General features: G+C 47.4%; 2 protein-coding genes across 4 annotated transcripts in view; one reads left to right on the top strand and one right to left on the bottom strand.

Annotated features, from left to right (window-relative positions):
* Positions 1–21,119, bottom strand: part of FAM149A (family with sequence similarity 149 member A) — a 539,436-nt gene that overhangs the window by 11,208 nt on the left and 507,109 nt on the right. The gene's annotated exons all lie outside the window — the stretch shown is intronic.
* Positions 2,509–21,119, top strand: part of LOC146862707 (uncharacterized) — a 228,024-nt gene continuing 209,413 nt past the window's right edge. For both annotated transcript variants that reach the window (XM_085641976.1, XM_085641975.1), the window contains exon 1: positions 2,509–2,637. The gene's annotated coding sequence lies outside the window, so the exon portion shown is untranslated. The remainder of the gene's footprint in view (positions 2,638–21,119) is intronic.

Below are 21,119 nucleotides of genomic sequence, written 5' to 3'. Positions count from 1 at the left end.
TAATATTGTGCCTGGAGTGATAAATGGCTTTTGTCATTTTACAGCTTGGCGTGGATAGCACTGTGCTAATCCTATGCTTAAAGACTTTGCTGTACAAATGGCAAAAGACTTTGTCCATTTCAATCTCGGCGTGGATAGCATTGTGCTAATCCTATGCTTAAAAACTTTGATAGAAAAGCAGACATTTGAGGTGAGCAAATTTAGAGTGTCGCTGGTGTTTAGGGTGCTCTGTACTCGAGCTGCCATCCACCTAAACTTGGGAACTACCCAGAGTTCTCTCTTTCTTTTTTGCATAATTTATGTGTCACTCTATGCCTGCAAGGGAATTATATATATATATATATATATATATATATATAATTTTTTTTCTTGGCTTAAGATCTGCATAAATGAAACACAAACTAAATGCTAGAAAATTATAAGTTTAGTGCCACATTGCACTCCCCCCTCGCCAACCCATTCTGACTTTCCTTTATTAGATGCTGTAGTCTTCTAGGATTACAGCAATAAATAATATTTTAAGATTTCCAGAGCACCACATAATTGAGGAATCTTAGTCCATCAATCCGGCAGGTCCAATGGTTATAGTCAGAGTTCAGAAAGTTGATAGTGCATTAATTAAAGTCTAAATATAAAGACACCATGTAGGTCTGTAGTTCCGAAAGTTTTTATTTCTTAGACACTCAAATTGATTGTAATCCAAAAATGAACTAGCCAACACATGTTTCGTCGTTTGACAAATTCTTCAAGGCTCAAATGTCTCATGGAGCCAATGCGCTCCAAATTGAATCTAGCCCCGAAAATGGTTTTATTCAAGTGTGTCTTGGAGCCTCAAGGACGGAAATCAGTTTATTTGGATGATTTCTCAAAAGTAAGACATACAATCCACAGAAAGATTCAGAGTACGTCAAAAGAGTACTGGAGTCAGAAAAGCAACACTGAAGTATAGAGGTTGCTATGTCGACGGCTAGGGTAAGCCGATAGTTATCGTGTATTTGGGTTGTGGAACCGTCCTAAGTCCCGTCAGTATAGACCAATTTTGTGGTGATCTGGAAATCTTATTATGTTCTGAATATTCAAAAGTGTCTTTCTTATATTTATCAAACACTAGATATGTTACGTAATATTGTCTGTCCATTTGAGCACGTGTTACTTTTTGATTGTGTCTTTACAATTACACTAAATTTGTGATGTGTGAGCTGAGCTGTTCGACCAATGTCACCTTTATTTGTAAATACATATTATTTGCACTCTTCAGTAAAATGGCAGTTACCATCAAGAAAGTAATTATCTAAAAATGCTTAATTTGAACCTGCCTGCTGGGTAAGTAGGTTTCAATTCTAGTTACCCTATCTAAAACATTGCCACTAAAAGGGAATTTAAAGACCCAGTTTCTTTCTACATTATCATTTGTGCTCAATGCAAAATCTATTACAAACAAGCATTTCCAATGCAATAGGTCTCGCATTAGGAAAGTGTGAGCAGTTGGCATTGCTATTAATAATGCAATAGTATCTATTGGCATTGTAAATGATAATGGCATGACTTTATGTGTTTGTTTTATAAAATATATTAAAAAGGCATTGTCATGAGCAATGGCAATATCTTAAAATTTTGCAAAAGCAAGAACTATTGCATTGCAAATGCTTGTTTCAGTACTGCAGTTTTTTAAAAACTTGTAGTCAGTATTCACAATGAAATCCATTTTATCAGCGTTGCCAGTGCTCCTTTATGTTTAATGCTATAAGCAGATTACTAATTAGCATCTCCAGCCCGATTACAATGTCTCACTTCATGATGCACGTTCCCAAAGCTCCTTCTTGTGTAAAGTAAGTGTTGTTCATATAAAGCCCTCTAATAATATCCCTAGGTAGTGTTCATGCTTGCTAAAACGGCATAAAATAAATGGAGCTGGAGGATGGAGCATGTAAACGTAAAACACGAGGACTGTCTGGAGTGTCCCAAGACAAAGTTACTACAAAGTTATTAGTGCGTGTTTTAAAGTCCCTAAATTGTTCTCTGCATGTATTTCGTTTTTAAAACCCTCCAATCTGCGACTCTAATGTGTGTTTAAAAGCAGAACCAGAACCGGTTTTGCAACTTGAATTCGTGAGGATGTCTGGTATAGTTTCTGTGCTGGCGCCGGTGTTATTTGTAACACTTGCGAATGGCGCCTGTTGTCTGTTCTCTCACGGAAGTCTCCTGTGCAGTAAGGGAGTTGGAGGAGCGGGTGAGAAAGGGGGAGCAAAGTCTGGCATGTGAGTAGCATGCTAAAAAAAATAACAAAAATACCCTTAGAGCAGGCCATCTGAGCAAGGTGGTGGCTTGGATGACATCATGTAATTCAACAGATGTCTAAAAACAAATGTGTTAGTTTTGAATCATGCTTGCAAATTACTTCGAGCTCAGTTGTGTCGTCGGAGAGGGGGAGGAAAGCCTGCCATGTAAGGGAGGGGGAGGAGCGGGTGGGAGAGGGGGTTAATCTCATTAATGAATCCGGATGGCTCTGTGTAGCTTCGCTGGAAGGGAGGGGGGAAAGTGGCTTCGAGCGTGTCGCACCATAATTAGCAGACAACCCACCAATTTCTTTTGTAACAAGCTTTGCAGAAACTTAGAAGAGGCATGCTGCGGTTTGAGGTAGGTTGCTGCACTACGGAGCTGAGTGGGCTGACTTTTGTTTTAATGGTTGCTTCTCTCCCGTCGTTGTTTCCGCCCTCCCACCACCCCCCAACACAAATGCAGGCTCCGCAGAAACTCATTGGCATTGTCATTCACAACTCCAGTAGGTCTAAATCTAAAGATTGCGAGACCTGTTGCATGAAAACAACAGATGTTGCCTTGCTCAAGCGATAAACATCTTGAGGCTTTTAGGAATACTGTTTGGGTTTCTTTATCAGTCTTTTTTATTACTGGGTTATATGGCTAGTAACTGACAGCCCACTGTGAATTAGTAAGTCATGTGGAGGCAAGATTGATAAGGATCTTGTGCGGTCTCTCTTTAGTTTGTTGGCTTCAGTCACTTCACACTATTTCTCTTGCTGCCATCTGCATCTTCTTAGGTTCCAAGCGAGCGCGCATTACAAACACTTTGTATGGTCTCTCTTTAGTCTGCTGTCTACTTTAACTTCACACTTTTATTTTGGGTTATCTCCGTTTACTCGGATGCACATCGAGCGTGTATTACAAATAGTTTTATATTATATGTAGCTTTTGCAAGCACAAGTGTAATTGTTTACCGATATCTTAATGTAGATTAAAGCTGCATATTTATTAAATACATAAAAACAGTGATAGTATGGGGCATTTGTTTTTTATGTTTTCATGTGAACCACGTGATTTTATGTATTATAAAAAAACGGCTGTGTGTAAAAACATGCGCTCCATGTTAAATTAAAGGACTATATTAATGCAACCTTCAGTTGCATAATTTTTGCTGAGGCAGTTGAATAGGGATAGTGTGTGGCAAAGTAAACATTTTTATATCGTCCGCTTTTATTGTATCGGCATGCCACGTGTTAGCTTGTATTTATGTTGATGTATTGTAAAGTTTGTAAAGTTTTTGTTTTACATTTTGACTTGTTTTTGCGGGTGTCCCGTTTTTTGGGGGGAAGTTGATTAGAAACCCCGGCATTTAATGTTTACAAATTAAGGGCTAGTGGCAAAAGGCTTTGCATCATTTTGCAATACCTATTATATAAATTTATGTTTCAGGTGCATGATTGTAGCAATTCAGCTACACAGGGATTAAAAGTGGCGAAGTCAGATGTTTTTACATATTTTTTGCAGCAGAGGATTTACCGCTCTGCTATTTTTTGTGCTCTTAATATCATTTGTAAAAGTTTTCATCTTCACTCCGGCATTTAATGTTTTACAAAGTAAGGACTGTACCGTGTTCATTGCTATGCTCCATGTCGGAATTGTGGCATATTTAAATGTTGCTTTTGGTTACATATTTTTTGCAGAACAGGTAAACAGGGATACTACATGGTTACGTGAGGAAGTGTACTGTTGTTGTTCAGAAATAGTCAGCTTTTATTTTAGTACAAAGGAAAATTTGAAGCTTACGTTGCTTTTGTTCAGCAACAAACTAAGAGGGAAAACAACAGTTGGCCTTGCCCAAGCGAAAAATAACTTGCTTCCTTTAAGGATACTGTTTTATTTTGGTTGTAAGCCTTCCCTATGGGTTTTATGGCTCTTAGCTAAGGCAGAAGGCTTTGTCTGGTTTAGATGTTATGCTCGCCTGTTGTCTGTTGTGTGATACAGCTTTCCCATCCTGTAAGCGAGGGTTAGGATCGTCTGAGAGAGCGGGGGGAGGCAATCCTGCCATGCGATGCCAGCTTTCAAACCCGAACACTAACCTTACAACTTTGCGCGTCAATGGGCTTCAAACGTTAAATGTATAAGTAGTAACTGGTAAAAAACTAACGTTAAAAGTACTGCTACTGTTTTCTAGCAATGTGTGGGTGGCATTCCGTGTTTATTGTAAGAATATTTTTCTTTCGCAATGTAGCCCCAAAAAATGCAAAGATGTCTTATATGGAATTGGCTTGCGGGCGACTGTCGCTGACCATTTTGTCTTTTGTGTGTCTTGAAGGAGGTGCCCTGACGGAGTGTGTCATTTATAATTAAAAAATACAACTTTGCTTTAAATTGTCCGAGTGCGTTCGGGTGATTAGCAAGGTCAGATCTGGAAGGAGGTGCACGGGGTATGTTTGGCAGGGCTTGGAGAGGGGTTTCCATCACGGCGAAAGTGAAAGCAAACAAGTGGTTGCAGGACTCCAAATGGTGCGCGCGCCCGGACGGGTCACATGCACTGTAGTTGGAGGCCTGCAAAGCCACTGTTTGCACTTCCAAAACGCGCTTACTATAAGTCTCGCCAGAGCAGCGCTAAAGCGCTGGTCAGGCAAGACCTAAAAACGCTCTTCACGACCAAAGACTAATTTTCAAAGTGCTTATCCATTTGTCATACTATCACAATGATGAATTACTGCAATGCAATTAATATTGGTTTCTAGATTAGGGAGTGGGGAAAGCAGAAAACTTGCAATGGTTATTGACATGGTCCTCAAAATTTGCAAGAGTTTTTGTGCTCCTCAAGGGTACTCAGCTACTCATGCCACCCCTTGCCACCTAAGAGTAATTCAACCATTTCAATCGATCACCTAAGACCGGTTGGAATATTTTCTTATATCAATTTTTAAGATTTTAATAGGAATTCCTAGATTGAAGAGCATACACATTTACGGGGCCAGAACTCAATGATTGTTTACTCCATATGGGCTCAAGCTACACATCCATGCTGAAGCCCAACCAGCCCAGAACATACATGGGGTGTCGCGTTTTCCTATTCATAGTGGATATGTCATTACAAATAATGCTAGACTGTTGCTTTAGAAAATGGACTGGGCTGACTTGCATATGAGGGGTACCGCCTGTATTGGTACAGACAAGCTACAAAAATTATAAAATGGAATGCTATCCAGAGAAACTACAACTGAGTAACAATTTTGGGAACTTAAGGGTATACATAGACATTGGTATGCGACTTCTGTGTAGCAGAGATTAAGGGGCTTATTATGAGTCTGGCTGTCCATGGAGTGCCAGACCCACTGTGGCAGTCTCCCTACTGCCCTATTAATACTAGTGCGGTTGGGCCGACCTGGGATTCACCGTAACCGACAGAGAACTGCCATTCCCTGGTGGTTGTGCGGCCATGCTGAGGTCATAATATGCTTGGCGGGGTTCCTGCGGCCCGCCAAGCATAGTACGAGTTTCCTCACCGGCACACTTTTCATGGGGCTACCCCTTGTGCCTCAAGCAATGTGGATGCACACAGGAGGGCATGACATGTACCCCAGTGTGTATGCACACCAGTACCTGCACGGCATAGACTGCAACAGTCCATGCCATGGCTAGTACTGCCTTTGACATTCCCATTGCGTCACCTTTTTCATAGGCACAGCTCTGGGAATGCCAAAGAACAGCACGCCAGACAGGAGAAAACTCCTAATCTGGTGGGCGGTTCAAACATGGGTTTGGAGGTTAGGGAGCGGGGCAGTCCCTCCACCGCACCGCCAAACTCATAATAAGGCCCCAAGATTAAAACTGTGCTCTAAAAGGTAGGGCCAATAACAATGACACACATATTTGGGTTACCTAATTCATATTCCTAAGCAACAGGCATAGCCGTTGTAGGCTAGAAAGATACTTCTGGGGTGGCTCAAGATCTATTTGCCTATGGCCGGACTCTTTCTATATTGGCCCACACGAGCACAGACATCACAAAAAGGAATTAACATTGCATAACATGGATTAAAATATTTTCATTGTTCACTATTATACTCAATATATAAACATTCCCTCAGGTCCTCCTGAGTCACGGAATATACTCTGCCCAACAAAGTAAAACCTAAACATTACTTTTGGCAAAATAATGCAATATTATCTCAAGTGATATTAATACAGCTTTACTATAAAACGGAAACTGAGAGTTTCTCTACTTTGGATAAATGTAAAACAGGCTGGTGGTGTTGGAATAATCTGCATTAACATGACTAGGTGTCTGACTGAGGCAAAGCTGTGGTCCAAGCTATACTTGACTGAGATCCAAAAGTAGAGGGTGTCTTAACTAAATAAGGAGTCTGAAAGATGTAGTTAAGCATTAAGAACGTTCTCAGAGACAAAGCTCTGAGTGGGTATACGGATAACGATACAATGTCTCAGCTTAAGCTCTGTGTGGATCTCAGTCAACCTTATGGAAACTGGATACACCAACTGATTTTTATAATTTTGGAGTCAAAGTTGCCTATCATTAGCAAAGATTTATTTTTTAGGATTTATACATGTAGGAACTAGCAGTAAATCACTGCATTTGCTCGTTTTCTTCTACCCCAAGGTCTAAAAAACACTGGAGCAAGATCATGGGTTTGCTCTGTCTAAGGCCGTTTAAGGTCTTCTTACCTTGCAATTAGAGATCATAGTCTGCCAACGTGACAAATTCTGGAACTAGAGTTGGCCTCAAGGAAACAAATTCTGCCACGTGGGATGCCTCTAGTTGACCCCAGTTCAACGCTGGGCACTAACAGATGCAGAACAAATGCTCCTGCATTCTTTCTCACTCATTACAATGAAAGGACTAGGAATCAATACAAAGCTAGTCACTTCTTCAATTATTAGGAAATCATATGTGGACACTAGGCACACAGGACTCTGATGATACGGTCTTGGGTTGAAATAGTGCCATCATCTCTGATCTGGAGATGAGTAGACTTTCACTAGGATTCTTCTCAATCGGGTCAGACCGAATGTATCATAGATATAAAAAAACATAACCGGTAAAGCTGCCATTTAATCAAGGTTCTATCAAGGTTGACAGCACAGAGCTGCCACCCTTGTTAGCCATGTTATGGCTGATGTAGAAATATTGAGGACTGTTTTGTGGTGGTAGTGGGACTGTGATTAGATTTCTGCCCCCCACCCACGATGGAGATGCCCAGAAGAGATATAGACTATGTGGAGCTGTAGCCTGGGGCTCTGTCTTCCCCCTGCAGATCGAGTGGGGATAGAGGTAGCAGGGGTGGCTGGATCGAGCCCCAGAAGACCCACCATTAAAGCGACCAGCATATTAAGCACCAAGTGAGGTGCAGGGACTCCAGTTGATCGGATCATGGTGACCAGCTAAAGAGGCGCTGGGCCCACACTTGTGGAGGGGATAGAGGACGCGTATTAGGCTTCTAACAGAAGGGGCCTACACTGCCCTTCATCAGCTAGGATTGGGCCCGCCACCCAACGAAGAACTGAGGCAAGTGACGTGAGAATTCCAACTGGAAGAATCCGGTGAGGGAAAGCGCATGTGGGGCTGCCCCCAGCAGAAGCCGGCACTACCCTCACTGGTTGGGACAATAGCCTGCCACCTCGCGCAGAGCCGGACCCCACGGCACCCAGTTGAGAGCGGTGTGAAGAAAGAAACAGTGACAATACAAAGCCTAGGTGAGGTTAACGAGCTCAGCGGGGAGAGGGCCTATGGAGGCTTAGGCCAGGATCAGTTGCCAGGGGTTGTAGGTCTTGGTATCAGCCTAGGGAAGCCTATTGTGGAGAAGTGTGGCTCAATGATTAGAGCGGCAGACCCTGATGCAGAGGTCTAGCCCGGGACCAGGGTTCAATTCCCCGCCTCGGCGGGTCTTGGGCTCAAAGAATTCCACGGACCTGATAATTCTCGCCTCGGTGCCTATTCCAATCATGGAGTCCCACTCTGCAACTCTGGGCAATAGCTTGGTTAATCTCCACAACGGCCCCCACAACGCTAAGGATGCCTGGCCTCCACCTTGGGGGTGCCCAGGAGTGGACACCTCACAGGGAAAGCCAGGATGGGTTCCACAGCGGTATTCGTACAAGCGCCTTGAGACCCTTGCGGGTGAGTAGTGTGCTATACAAGTATCAAATTTACATTTTTTACATTTATTGGTGGTGGACTGAGACACCGGGGACCAGACCACCTGCGGAATCAGTTCCCTTCCATTTATCCTACTGTTGAGCCTGCTGGAGGGCCCTTGTGAGATTACGCAGTTTAGTTCAAACACACGACTTGGAGGTGGCGTGCCCCCCAGGGAAGGATACAATGTGCCCCAAGGGTGTGCCCCCACCCCAAACAAACAGCTTGACAAATTTGGAGTACCCAGGCTGACGATGGAGGAGGGCGCAGCGGCATCTGGGGGCCAAGAGACAGTGGAACCCTCGTTGGGAGACATAATGGTGGCCATCCATGAGATGGAAATGACTGGAGTCCAAAATGGACAAAGTCACGATAGAGGTGACACTCCTGAGGGCAGATATGAACAAAACTTCAGAAAAAGTCGCTGTGGCAGAGACGAATATCAGCGACCTCCACTCGGAAATTAGAAGATTGGGTGCAACTACTGCCTCATCAACACAAGCTAATGGTAGCAAAGCTGAAACACCAGGAAGGGAAGGCCCGCAGAAACTACAACAGGTTGGTGGGGTCCCTGAAGGGATGGAGAGCCTCCCGATGGATCTCTTTTTGCAGGATCTCATCATCAACCATTTGAAGCCTAAACGCCTCTCGAATTTCTTCTCCGTCGAAAGGGCGCACAGAGCACCAATACCATTACCGAAGCCCGAAGCCCCCACCAGAACTATTATTGGCAGGATCCTTAAATACTGCAACACCATTTTGCAGAACACTTGCACTCGTGGGGACTTGCCATATGAAAACGCAACAATCCAATTCTTTCCTGACTTCACCATTCTGGTGCAGCCCCAACGGCATACCTTTGATGAGGTTGAGAGAGCACTATGGGTTGAAAACCTCAAGTACATGATGTTATTCACAGCCAAACTCAGGGTGTTGGACAATGGCAAGTCATGGTATTTCACAGCGCCAGAGGAGGTGTGGGACTGGCTTGAAGGAGGACTAGCACCGAGGCAGCAACAATGGCAGGAACAAGACCGGAGTTGACGCAGAGACCAAAGCGATGGCTCCCCCAAGGCACCATACAACAATGCTGAAGATGGAAGACTCACTTCGGAAGCCCGCCCTTCGACCCTGATCAAGTGTACATATTTGACTGGGGAGGTTATGGACTCCAGTGGAGCATGAAGGACATCGGAATTTGGGTGCGTTGGGCACCGGGCCTGGGCTGAGCCTCGAACATAATGAACTAGGTACTGAACTCAGGTCTTCACAATCTAGGAAGGTTATGTAAGTGACGGGAACTTTTTTTTTTATGTACAGAAGGACATACTTTAAATGCTAAAGTTGTCGGGCTGCCATGTGTTCAGAGGTGATGGTGCTAGCCAACCCCAGTGTATTGTGATGGTTACAATTGGGTAAGTGGGTAGTTGTAGACCTATGGTGCAGGGTAGCAGTGTAGGGGGGTGTTGGAAATGGCCCTTTTTGCAGGGTTATCCCCAAGCTTTTTTTGCTTCTTCCTCCTATTTTTTCCTGACCTGTTTTTGTTGGCTTTAGGACTCTGCGCACTTTACCACTGCTGATCAGTGCTAAAGTGTATATGGTCTCTGTGTAAATTGTTATTATGATTGGCATATTTGATTTACTAAGTCCCTGGTAAAGTGCACTAAGCGTGCCATGGCCTGCAAATCAAATGCTACTAGTGGGCCAGCAGCACTGATTGTGCCACCCACCTGAGTAGCTCTGAAAAGGTAACTCAGACCTGCCACTGCAGTGTCTGTGCGCAGTTAACTGCCATTGTCGACTTGGCAGGTGCACCCATTTGCCAGGCCATAACCTTCACTTTTCTTACATGTAAGGCACCTCTATTGGTAGGCCCAAGGTACCCCCCTGGGCAGGGTGCATTGTATGTGAAAGGTATGACATGCTCTGGTGTGTGATATGTCCTGATAATGAAATACTGCCAATTTCGTTTTTAACTATTGAAAGGCTATCTTGCCCCATAGGTTAGAATGGGAAATGCTTTGTAACATCTTACAAGTATATCTTCCTTATGGAACAGGATAGAGAAATAAAGTTTAGGCTCTTTAAAAACTCAGAATTTAATAACACATCTTTTAGTAAAGATGGTTTTTATATTGTGTATTTGAAAATGCCACTTTTAGAAAGAAACACATTTTCTTGCCTAACCATACTGTGTGCATCTGTCTGTTTGTGTATTGACTGTCTGTTTTTGGAGTGACAGGGCCTGGGGATGTGCATTCACTGTAGACAGCCACTGGGGCAGGGGATGGGGGGGTGTTAGGGTGTGCCTGGCCCTTCTTGTATGACTCAGAGCTGAGCTGAATGGGGCTTGGCTGAATTTAGAGAAGTGGGAGGAGATTTCCTTGCACCTGAACAGGGCCTGTCTCCATTGCACAATGCTGTCTCCACCTCCTGTGGTCATACTGCACCAGTGAGGACAGAACTGGCATGGATTGGGCTCAGAGACCCTTGCACAAGGAGAACAAAAACATTTTGGGGTATAAGTATTAGACCTAAAACTCCTGAACTTTAGACTACTTCTGGAATCAAAAGGAACCTCTGCCAAGGAGAACAGCTGAAGGGCTGTGAGGAGGAGAACTGCCCATTTGCAGGGTGCTGTGTGGGGTGGAGTTGGCCTGAAGTTGCTGTTTCTGCCAAGGAGAGGACAAAGACAGGAAGGTTTCTTTGAACCTGCTTGAAGAAGATCTCCAAGGGCCTGTGTGTACTGGCCTCCTGTTCTGAAGTCTCAGGGCCACAAAGACTTCCCCCCAGTTCCCGTGAACTCAGCTGCTGAGCTGATCTGCCAGGAGGTGCCCGACACAGTTCTGGGCCTCTGGAAGTTGTGCTTGCCGCTGGGAGCTGGAAGAAACATGAAGAACTACGAAACTCGACGCGTCACTCTTCTTGTAGCAGTTTCCCCGAAGAATCACCACGCATAGCATCGCCGCTGCTGAAACCAAAGAAGTGCCTGTTGCCGCTGCAAGAACCGGCGCATCGAGGATACGCGGCTTAAGAAACTGACGCAGCACCACTTGACGCCGCCACATCATTTGCCAACGTATCCCAGATGTCCAAGCATCGTATCTGTGCGGTAAGTTTTCCCGTACGCATCACATGCGGGCCAGAATTGTCTTGGAGTCGATGCATTACTTCCCCCTACAGACCAGACACGACGCATCACATCACCTGCGTGCAGCAGAACTGTCGCATCATCTCAAGAACAGGCACATCTCTTTCTGTTCTCGACGCTTCCAATCTCTGCGTCCGTTTGGCCTTGTAAATTTCGTCGCAACAACAGGTACTTTGAGAGAAATCGCGCATCCATAGTTTTCTATGAACCAAGTTGCTTGAAACCCTTTTAAAGTCATATTCTTATTACATGTAGGATTTTTGTTATTTGGGTCTTGTTGAGTTTAGATAAAGATACTTTATTTTTCTAAACTGGTATGGTGTCCATTTGTGGTGCTATCACTTTATTACTGGGTGTTTTGAGTACAAATACTTTACACATTGCCTTTGGGATAAGTCTGTCTGCTCTGGCCAAGCTACCCAGGGGGTGAGCAGGGGTTATCTAAAGTGTGTATCCCCCTTACCCTGACTAGAAGCAAGGGTCCCTCTTTGGGCAAAGGTACCAACCTCTGCTGACTAGAGACCCCCATTTCTAACAGGGTGGGTTTGACAGGAACTTGTTTTATGTATTCCTTTGTTCTGCATGTTTTATCTTTTAGCTGTTTCCACTTTAAATACACCACTACACGGGTTACACAACATTCTAACACGGACAGGCAGGGAGGAGGGGAGGACATTGGGATGGACGGCATTTTCCCCCAGTTAAGATATGACATCACAATCTACAATCCTATTGAGGTTCCTGATGTGGAACGTCAACGGCCTGGGGGACAAAATTAAGCTTACGAGGTATTACAATACTTATGTAGACAGTCCCCTGACTTGGTTTTTCTGCAAGAGCCACACCTTTGTGGCAATCACTACCTAGCACTCAATAGATTTGGATGCACACTTTACATCAGGCTCTAGAGGAGTGGTGATCCTAGCCAACAATACGGCACCCATCCTGCTGAGTCCCACTTGTCAAGACCCCTTAGGCTGTCTGGGACGTGGGAGGGTCAGGCTCTCAACCTATACTCCCTCTACATACCCCCGAAACTACATACTGAAACTTTCCTGGAACTAAGCAGACTGCTGCTTGATATGCCCCCAGGAATACAAATATTGGGTGGGGGCATGAATGCTACAATGTCCCCGGACCTCAATAGAACTACGGCTTCTCTCCAGGCTGCTAACCTGGAGCCACTGCGGCATTCGTGGAGGCGCTGGGGCTCATGGATTTGTGGAGGGTATATAATCTGACTGCTAGGCAATACACGGCAATGGGTCTCGACTGGACTACATTTTCACACAGTGCATACACAAGGGGCAATTTTGCGATGCACAACAAAGCGAGGGGTATATCGGATCAACCCCCAGTTGAGGTAAGCCTCCGAGGTCCAGCCTGAGACTATACTGGGAGCTTGCTAGCCTCTGGGTGAGCGATTAACCGAACCGTCAGATACCCGGAAAATGCAAGGGATTCGGATGAATTATGCTAGCTTTGGTGAGTAGATGTGTTGCCAAGTATGAGTTTGTGCAAATGGATACAAAATGTGTCACGCAGAAGTTCTGTGACGCGACCTGTAGCCCGGGAGCCACCCGGTATGTGCGATCTATGAGACACCCCGCCCGGACGTGGGCGCTCTACCCTCTGCCCCAGAGTCCCGCCCTCTGTGAGGCAGCCAGACGCCCTGTAACTGCTCCCGTCTGTCCAGAGTTGTGGCCGATTCGCAGCTCTCCTTCCTGCTTCGCTCCCGGGATCCTCGCCGCTGGTGTGCGCTGTTGTTCGGTGCTGTGGTGAGTGCCACTCTCACCTGCTCGGCACCCAACAGGGCTCCGGGATGGAGCCTTCTTAGTCACTTGTGATTTAACCCAATCGGTTTCACTTTGGTGTTTACTGTCAAGGCTTGCATAAACTGAAAATGAAGGGACATCTACACTCTAATTTCCAGCTACCCATTTCATTGGTACGCTGTCATGCTCTGTCCCACTAACATCAGTCATCTTAGTTTAAGTGTAGTTTGTATTTTTTGTTAGTTTGGATTATATTGCCTTCTGGCCTCACGAAATGTATAGCTTCGCCATGGATCGTGACGGCAGAGAAAACGCCACCGAGCTTCTCCAAAAGACTCACTTTTTTCCCCACACTGCCCCACTGCTCTGTGGTCTTTGTTATTGTGTCAAGTGTTATAGTCACAGTTGTAGTCTAGCCAAAGAAAACAATCACTGAGATGCAGTAAGTGTGTGATTGGTACTGAGCTAGAACCATGACCCTTGGTCAGTGATCAGCTCTTCCCCTGCAGCTCCGCTCGTCAGCGCTCTGCCCTTGGTCCCCACAGGCAGGGTTGGAGACCTCCCCCTGCTGGGTCCCGATTTTTCATCCTCTCGTTTTATTTCATTTTGATTGCTCCTCTCCTTCTTGGCTCCTTGCTGAGTGTTGCCCGCACCCAGAATGCTACCACCGCGTTTCCTTTTTTTTCACCGCCGTAACCTGCCCCGCTCCCGCCTCCCAGCCACACGCCCCTCCCCTACTTAAATGCCGGATGCACCGCTGGCACGCCAATGGCGCATCTAGGGCAAGCCCGTCTGTGCCTGTCCGCGTCTGGACCGCGCCCAGCGCCAGACCCCCTGACCCCCACAACACCCGATGCCGCTACGATGCAAACACCCTCCACACACTGAACGCCAGCCAATCATCCACCTGCTTCCAGGCCACCCCGAAGCTCACCCACGGACCCTTCCCCTGCCGAAATTGCAGCTACACCTGCCAGCACACACCTGCACGTCCTGCCCACCCCAACAAAGCAGACCACAACCATCTCAGATGCATACTGCTCAACACCGGCTCAGTCCACGAGCACGCCGTTGAACTCTGGGACCTACTCGATTCATCCTCCCCGGACATCACCTTCCTGACGGAGACCTGGATGAATGCCTCCTCGGCGCCCGACATAGCCATAGCCATCTCGGACGACTACAAGATCACCCGCAGGGACCGAAACAACAAACCAGGAGGAGAAATCGCCATCGTCCACAGAAACACCATCAGAATCTCGACCAACACCGAAGACTCCCTCAGCATGGCCGTACACTTCCAGATCCACGTCAATCACAACACCACCCTCAGAGGAACCCTCAGCTACAGACCCCCAGTACCCCGACCGCAGTTCAGCGACTCCATCACCGACCTCATCAGCACACACACCCTCGCCTCCACAGACTACATTCTCCTCGGAGACAGCAACTCCACAACCTTGATCGACAACCTCGGACTCAAACAGCTTGTCACAATACCCACCCACCCCGCCAGACACACCCTCGACCCCATCTTCTCCGCCAGCAACCACGTCACCTTCAGCCACACCACCGAACTCCACTGGACCGACCACCACTGCATCCACTTTTCCTTTGAGAAACACACCGTGCATAACCAACCGCAACAAATCCCACACCGCAGCTGGAACAAAGTCACCGAGGACCAGCTTATCACCACCCTCACCCGAGGCCCTCCATACGAGCACTCAGACACCAACGCAGTGGCCCACAACTTCAGACAATGGGTCGACGATTGCGTCAACACCCTCGCCCCAATCAGGAAACCCTCAAACAGGTACACCGACACGAGACCCATCTGGTTCAACGCCGACCTCCAGGTTTCCAAGCAAGCCTATCGAAGACTCGAGAAGCAGTGGCGCCACGACCAGACACCAGACAACCACACAGCCCTCAAGAACGCCAGACGCAAGCGCCACCAACTCATCCGATCCACCAAAAGGACCTCCCTCGAAGTAGCGCATCGACAACAACGCACACAACAGCAAAGAGCTCTTCAACATCGTGAAAGAACTCGCCACCCCCAGCTCCAGTGACATCCCGCCGTCGCAAGAAATCTGCGACTCCCTGGCCACCTTCTTCCACCGCAAGATCGTAGACATCCACGACAGCTTCGACACCCAGACACCAACGACAGAAGCCGACACCCCCGACTCAAAGCCCACCAAACACACCGACCTCCTGCTCTCCTGGAACAATGTCAACGACGAAGACACCATCAAAATCTTGAACATCATCTACTCCGGCTCACCTTCAGACCCCACCACATCTTCAACAAAGCAAGCTCCATCATTGCAGCCCAACTCCGGAAAATCATCAACAGCTCCTTTGAGACTGCTACCTTCCTGGACAGCTGGAAACACACCGAGATCAATGCCCTACTCAAGAAACCCAAGGCGGACAAAAAGACCTCAAGAACTTTCGACCCATCTCCCTGATCCCGTTACAGGCGAAAGTCATTGAGAAGACCGCCAACAGACAACTGACCCACTTCCTTGAGGAGAACAACATCCTGGACTCCTCCCAATCCGGCTTCCGAAGCAATCACAGCACCTAAACCGCCCACATCGCCACCACTGACAACATAAGGGCCTTGCTGGACAACGGCAAAACCGCTGTCCTCATCCTCCTGGACCTCTCGGCCGCCTTCGACACCGTCTGCCTGCGCACACGCCTCCACGACGCAGGGATCTGCGACAAAACTCTGAACTGGATCACCTCCTTCCTCACCGGCAGAACCCAGAGAGTCTGCCTACCCCCATTCCGATCTGAAGACACCACGATCACCTGTGGCGTACCAAGGATCATCTCTCAGCCCGACTCTTTTCAACATATACATGGCACCTCTCGCCAACATCGTCTGAGCGCACCACCTTAACATCATCTCGTATGCTCACGACAGCTGATCCTCTCCCTCACCAAGGACCCGGCCAACGCCAAATCCAACCTCTATGAGGGAATGAAGGACGTCGCAGAGTGGATGAAGACCAGCCGCCTGAAACTGAACTCGGACAAGACGGAGGTCCTCATCCTCGGCTCCAACCCCTCCGCATGGGATGACTCCTGGTGGCCGGCCACGCTGGGAACGGCCCAACACCCATCAACCACACTCGCAACCTGGGGCTCATCCTGGACTCAACACTCTCTATGACCCAGCAAGTCAACGCGGTCTCCTCCTCCTGCTTCAACTCCCTCCGCATGCTCCGCAAGATCTACAGATGGATCCCCACCGAAACCAGAAGGACAGTCACACAAGCCCTCGTCAGTAGCAGGCTGGAATACGGCAACGCCCTCAACACGGCAACCACGGCCAAACTCCAGAAAAGACTTCAACGCATACAAAACGCCTCCGCACGCTTCATCCTTGGAATCCCTCGCACAGCCACATCACCGCCCACCTGAGAGACCTCAACTGGCTCCTGGTCAACAAGAGGATCACCTTCAAGCTCCTCACCCACGCTCACAAAGCACTCCACAACGCCGGACCAGCATACCTCAATGAACGACTCACATTCTACACCCCGAACCGTCAGCTTCGCTCGACGGTCCTCGCCCTCGCCCCACGCATCTGCCGAACGACCACCGGCGGCAGATCATTCTCTCACCTCGCCGCCAAGACATGGAACACCCTCCCCACCCACCTGCGACAAATCCAGGACCTGCTGACCTTCAGGAAACTTCTCAAGACCTGGCTGTTCCATCGGTAGCTGCTTTTTCCCCCCCCCCTCTGCTAGCGCCTTGAGACCCTCACTGGTGAGTAGCGCGCTTTACAAATGTTTGATTGATTGATTGATTGATACTCTCCTACCACGCAGAGATCCTTAGTATTTTAAGGACCGGGAGTTCCAGGACAAGTTTAGGGAGTGAACGAAACTGTACTTTGAGGAAAATTCGGGCTTGGTAAGATTGCAATGCACACTGTGGGAGGCATATAAAGTGGTAGCAAGGAGCTACGCCCAGGAGGCGGTTGGGGATAAGAGGAAGGAACGGCACTCCTGATGCATCGCACTGGAACAAGTAATTACCGCCATGGAGAAACAGTTTGGGCGAGAGGGGACAATGGACCCTGCCCTGGGGCACAGGCTGTGCCACCAACAGAGGGAACTTAGAGACTTGGAGAAAGATGCGGCCCACTTACACGTGGTTGTCACGCAGAGACACCTATATGACCTGGGCGACAAGGCCAACAAACTGATGACGTGGCTGGAGAGGAGGGACAGGGACTGGAGTTGGGTGCTGGAGCTCTGGGTGCCAGATGGCCCATGTGGCTGTCTGGAGCGGTCATAGCCAAGTCCTTTGCAACTTATTATGAGATGTTATACCAGTTGGCCTCTAGTAGGACGGGAGATGACAGTGTCGACCTGCTCAAGGATATTTCTCTGTCAGAACTTTTGGCGAATGACAGGGAAGCTATTGACAGGGACCTGACAACGGAGGAGATTGCAGCAGCCATTAGGGACTTACAATCTGGAAAGGCGCCACGCCCAAATGGATTGCCTGCTGAATTATATAGATGCGTAGCGGAAACAGTGGCCCAACCAATGCCAAATATGTTACACACATCGCAGGAAGAGGGGCGGCTGCCAGAAAACTTAAGAATGGCCACCATAGTGGTTATTCCAGAGAAAGGTAGACCCCCAGAGCGATGCAGCTCCTATAGACCCATCACCATACTTAATTTCGAGGCCAAGGTGCTGGCAAAGGTGCTGGCAAAGGTGCTGACTAATTGGATACATCCCGTTATCTCCACGGTAATCCACTCAGACCAATCCGGGTTTGTGCCAAATGGGAGCATCAGGCTGAAACTCCGACGCCTGTACAGAGTCATGCATGTAACCACAACCCGCCCGAATGAGGCCACAGCAGTACTTTTGTTAGATGCCTGTATGGCATTCAACAGCATCGAATGGCCGTACCGGTTTCTGGTACTATCCAGACTGGGCTTTGGACTAAAGGTTTGTGCCTGGGTCCATCTCCTGTACTCTGATCCTTTGGCAAGAGTCTGTGTGAACAGGACGATAATCCATGCCATTCGCACTACCTAGGGGAACACAATCGGGGTGCCCACTCTCCCCTATGATTTTCACAATGGACCTCAAACCACTCACAGCATGGTGCACAGGGACCCTCTCGTCCATGGCATTGACAACGGGAGCGGCTGGGAGGAAGGTATTACCCTGTACGCAGATGATATTCTGCTCTATGCACATAAGCCTTGCCAGACGGTCCATAGACGCATCCACATCTTCTGAACTTTTGGCAGCTATTCGGGCAACCAGATAAATTGGGATAAATAATTAGTTTTTCCCCTGGCTGTAGAGATCGCGCCCCTTATTATTATTATTATTATTATTATATTTATAGAGCGCGACAGCTACTTCCAACGGAAGTGTCCCGGCGCTAATGTCCAACAGGCGCAAGAGATTGAGAGGAGAGCAGCCAGAGCCGATCTCTAAGGTAGTCTGAATAACCAGGTTTTCAAGGCCTTTCTGAACGGGAGTTCCTTATCAATGAGTCTGAGATCGCTAGGAAGATTATTCCATAACATGGCCGTTTTCACTGAAAACGCATGTCCACCTGTCCTCGACTTTCTGAACCTAGGGATAATCAAGAGATTTTGTTTGCTGGATCTGAGCGTTCTTGGTGGAAGATATTTTTGCAGTCTTTGTTTCAGATACCGAGGGCCTACCCCTCTAAAGGCTTTATGAGCCAGCACGATAGCTTTAAACTGCACTCTTTTCGCTACTGGCAGCCAATGGAGGCTTTCCAAATGCGGAGAAATGTGATATCGAAAAGGCACATTCCTCAAAAGTCTGGCCGCAGCGTTTTGGATACGCTGCAGCCTTTTCATTAGGAAATCTGGGAGGCCAATGTACAGACTGTTGGCATAGTCAAGTTGGGAAGTGATGAGGGCATGTACCACTGCCTTCCTACAGTCCATAGGAAGGAAGCGTAGAAATCTTCGTAGTGTTTTCAGTCTCCAAAAACAAAGAGAGGAGATATGTGTGATTTGGGGCTTGCCAGACAGTTGTGAGTCAAATCTGCCCCCTAAGTTCCTTGCCACCTGAACCGGTATCGGGGGTGGATTCAATTCTGCTGGCCACCACAAATCCGCCCGTGGAGGGGTAGGTTGATTAAAAAATAAGACCTCTGTCTTATCAGTATTTAGTTTAAGACAATTCTCAGTCATCCAGGTCGAGATGTTTAGTAGGCATTGTTTGAAGTTAGTGAAAGCTGTGTCGTCATATTCCTTGAAAGAGAAGATTAGCTGTGTATCGTCAGCATAGGAGACAACTCGCACGCCCCAGTTCTCAATGATTTCAGCAAGGGGCGCAAGGTAAACATTAAAGAGCGTCGGACTTAATGCCGAGCCCTGTGGCACCCCTTGCGCCAAAGATCTAGAGCTAGAAACATGTGGGTGTAAAACCACCTGTTGAGACCTACTTTCCAGGAAAGATTGAAACCAACTCAACACGGTCCCCGTCACTCCTATCCCAGATAGTCTATTTAGGAGGATCTTGTGGGAGACCGTGTCAAACGCAGCCGATAAGTCCAAAAGTACCAGCATAGCACAGCTACCCTGATCAAGGGTTTCACGTATGGATTCAGAAACTTCCAGTAGGGCGGTTTCCGTGCTGTAGCCGGCCCTAAATCCTGATTGTGAGTCATGTAAATGGTTGTTAGATTCGAGGAAGTCAGAGAGTTGTCTCTGGACTTCCTTTTCCAGGACTTTAGCGGGGGCAGGCAGTAGGGAAATAGGTCTAAAGTGTTTCAGCTCCGAGGGGTCGGCATCCTCTTTTTTCAGGATGGGGCGGACCAATGCCTTTTTCCAATCAGATGGAAAGATACCGGTTTCCAAGGAGGAGTTCCACAATGCATTCAAGGTGTCATTCAGAAGAGGTGCTAAAAGTTTAAAAATTCTGGCTGGACACGGGTCAAGGGGAGAGCCAGACTTAATTTTCAAAAGTTCCGTCAGAGAGGCTGCCTTCTCAAATCTGCAAAAAGTTGACCAGTTATCTGCTGTACTAATTCGAGGTATCACCTGATTTTCAGTTGTGGGAAAGGTGGAATAAATGGTCAGAATTTTGTCCTGAAAAAAGGCGGCCAATTCCTCACAGAGGTTCAAAGAGGGTGGGATAGAGCTCTTTAAAGCCTGAGGTTTCAGGAAGCCCTCTGCTATCCTGAAAATCTCTCTGGCTGGATTGTCCGCATTCCGGATTTGTTTAGCCATATACTCTCTCATCACCTTCCGTTTAAGAGTATGGAATTCTTTTAGGGCTAGCTTATATGCTACTTTAGCAGTAGATTCATATTTCTTCCTCCAGACTCGCTCGAGTCTCTTACAGCGGCTCTTTTCAGTCCGGAGCTCCATGTTAAACCAAGGTGCTGATGGTTTGTTCCTGACCACTTTGCACGATTTAATTGGAGCAGATTTATCTAAGGCTGCCGTAATCCATGCACTAATAAGGGAGGTATCCGAGTTAGGATTCCCCGTCAATATGGGGGAAGAGTTAAGTAGTTCATCCCTCATAGATTGAGGCGTAATTTTCTTCCAATTTCTTCTATACTCTGTCACAGGCCTACTGGGGTTGCACTCACACTTCAGACTCAACCTGAACTGGACCATCATATGGTCAGACCATGTAACGGGAAGCAATTCTTCCATCTTCAGAAGAGGATCATTGGTGAAGAGAAGGTCTAAGGTATGGCCTGCACAGTGAGT

This window comes from Triturus cristatus, chromosome 2_2 (assembly GCF_964204655.1).
Source record: "Triturus cristatus chromosome 2_2, aTriCri1.1, whole genome shotgun sequence".
NCBI classification, from domain to species: Eukaryota; Metazoa; Chordata; class Amphibia; order Caudata; family Salamandridae; genus Triturus; species Triturus cristatus.
Note: the sequence above shows the minus strand (reverse complement) of the source record. Positions and strands in the feature narration are given on the sequence as shown.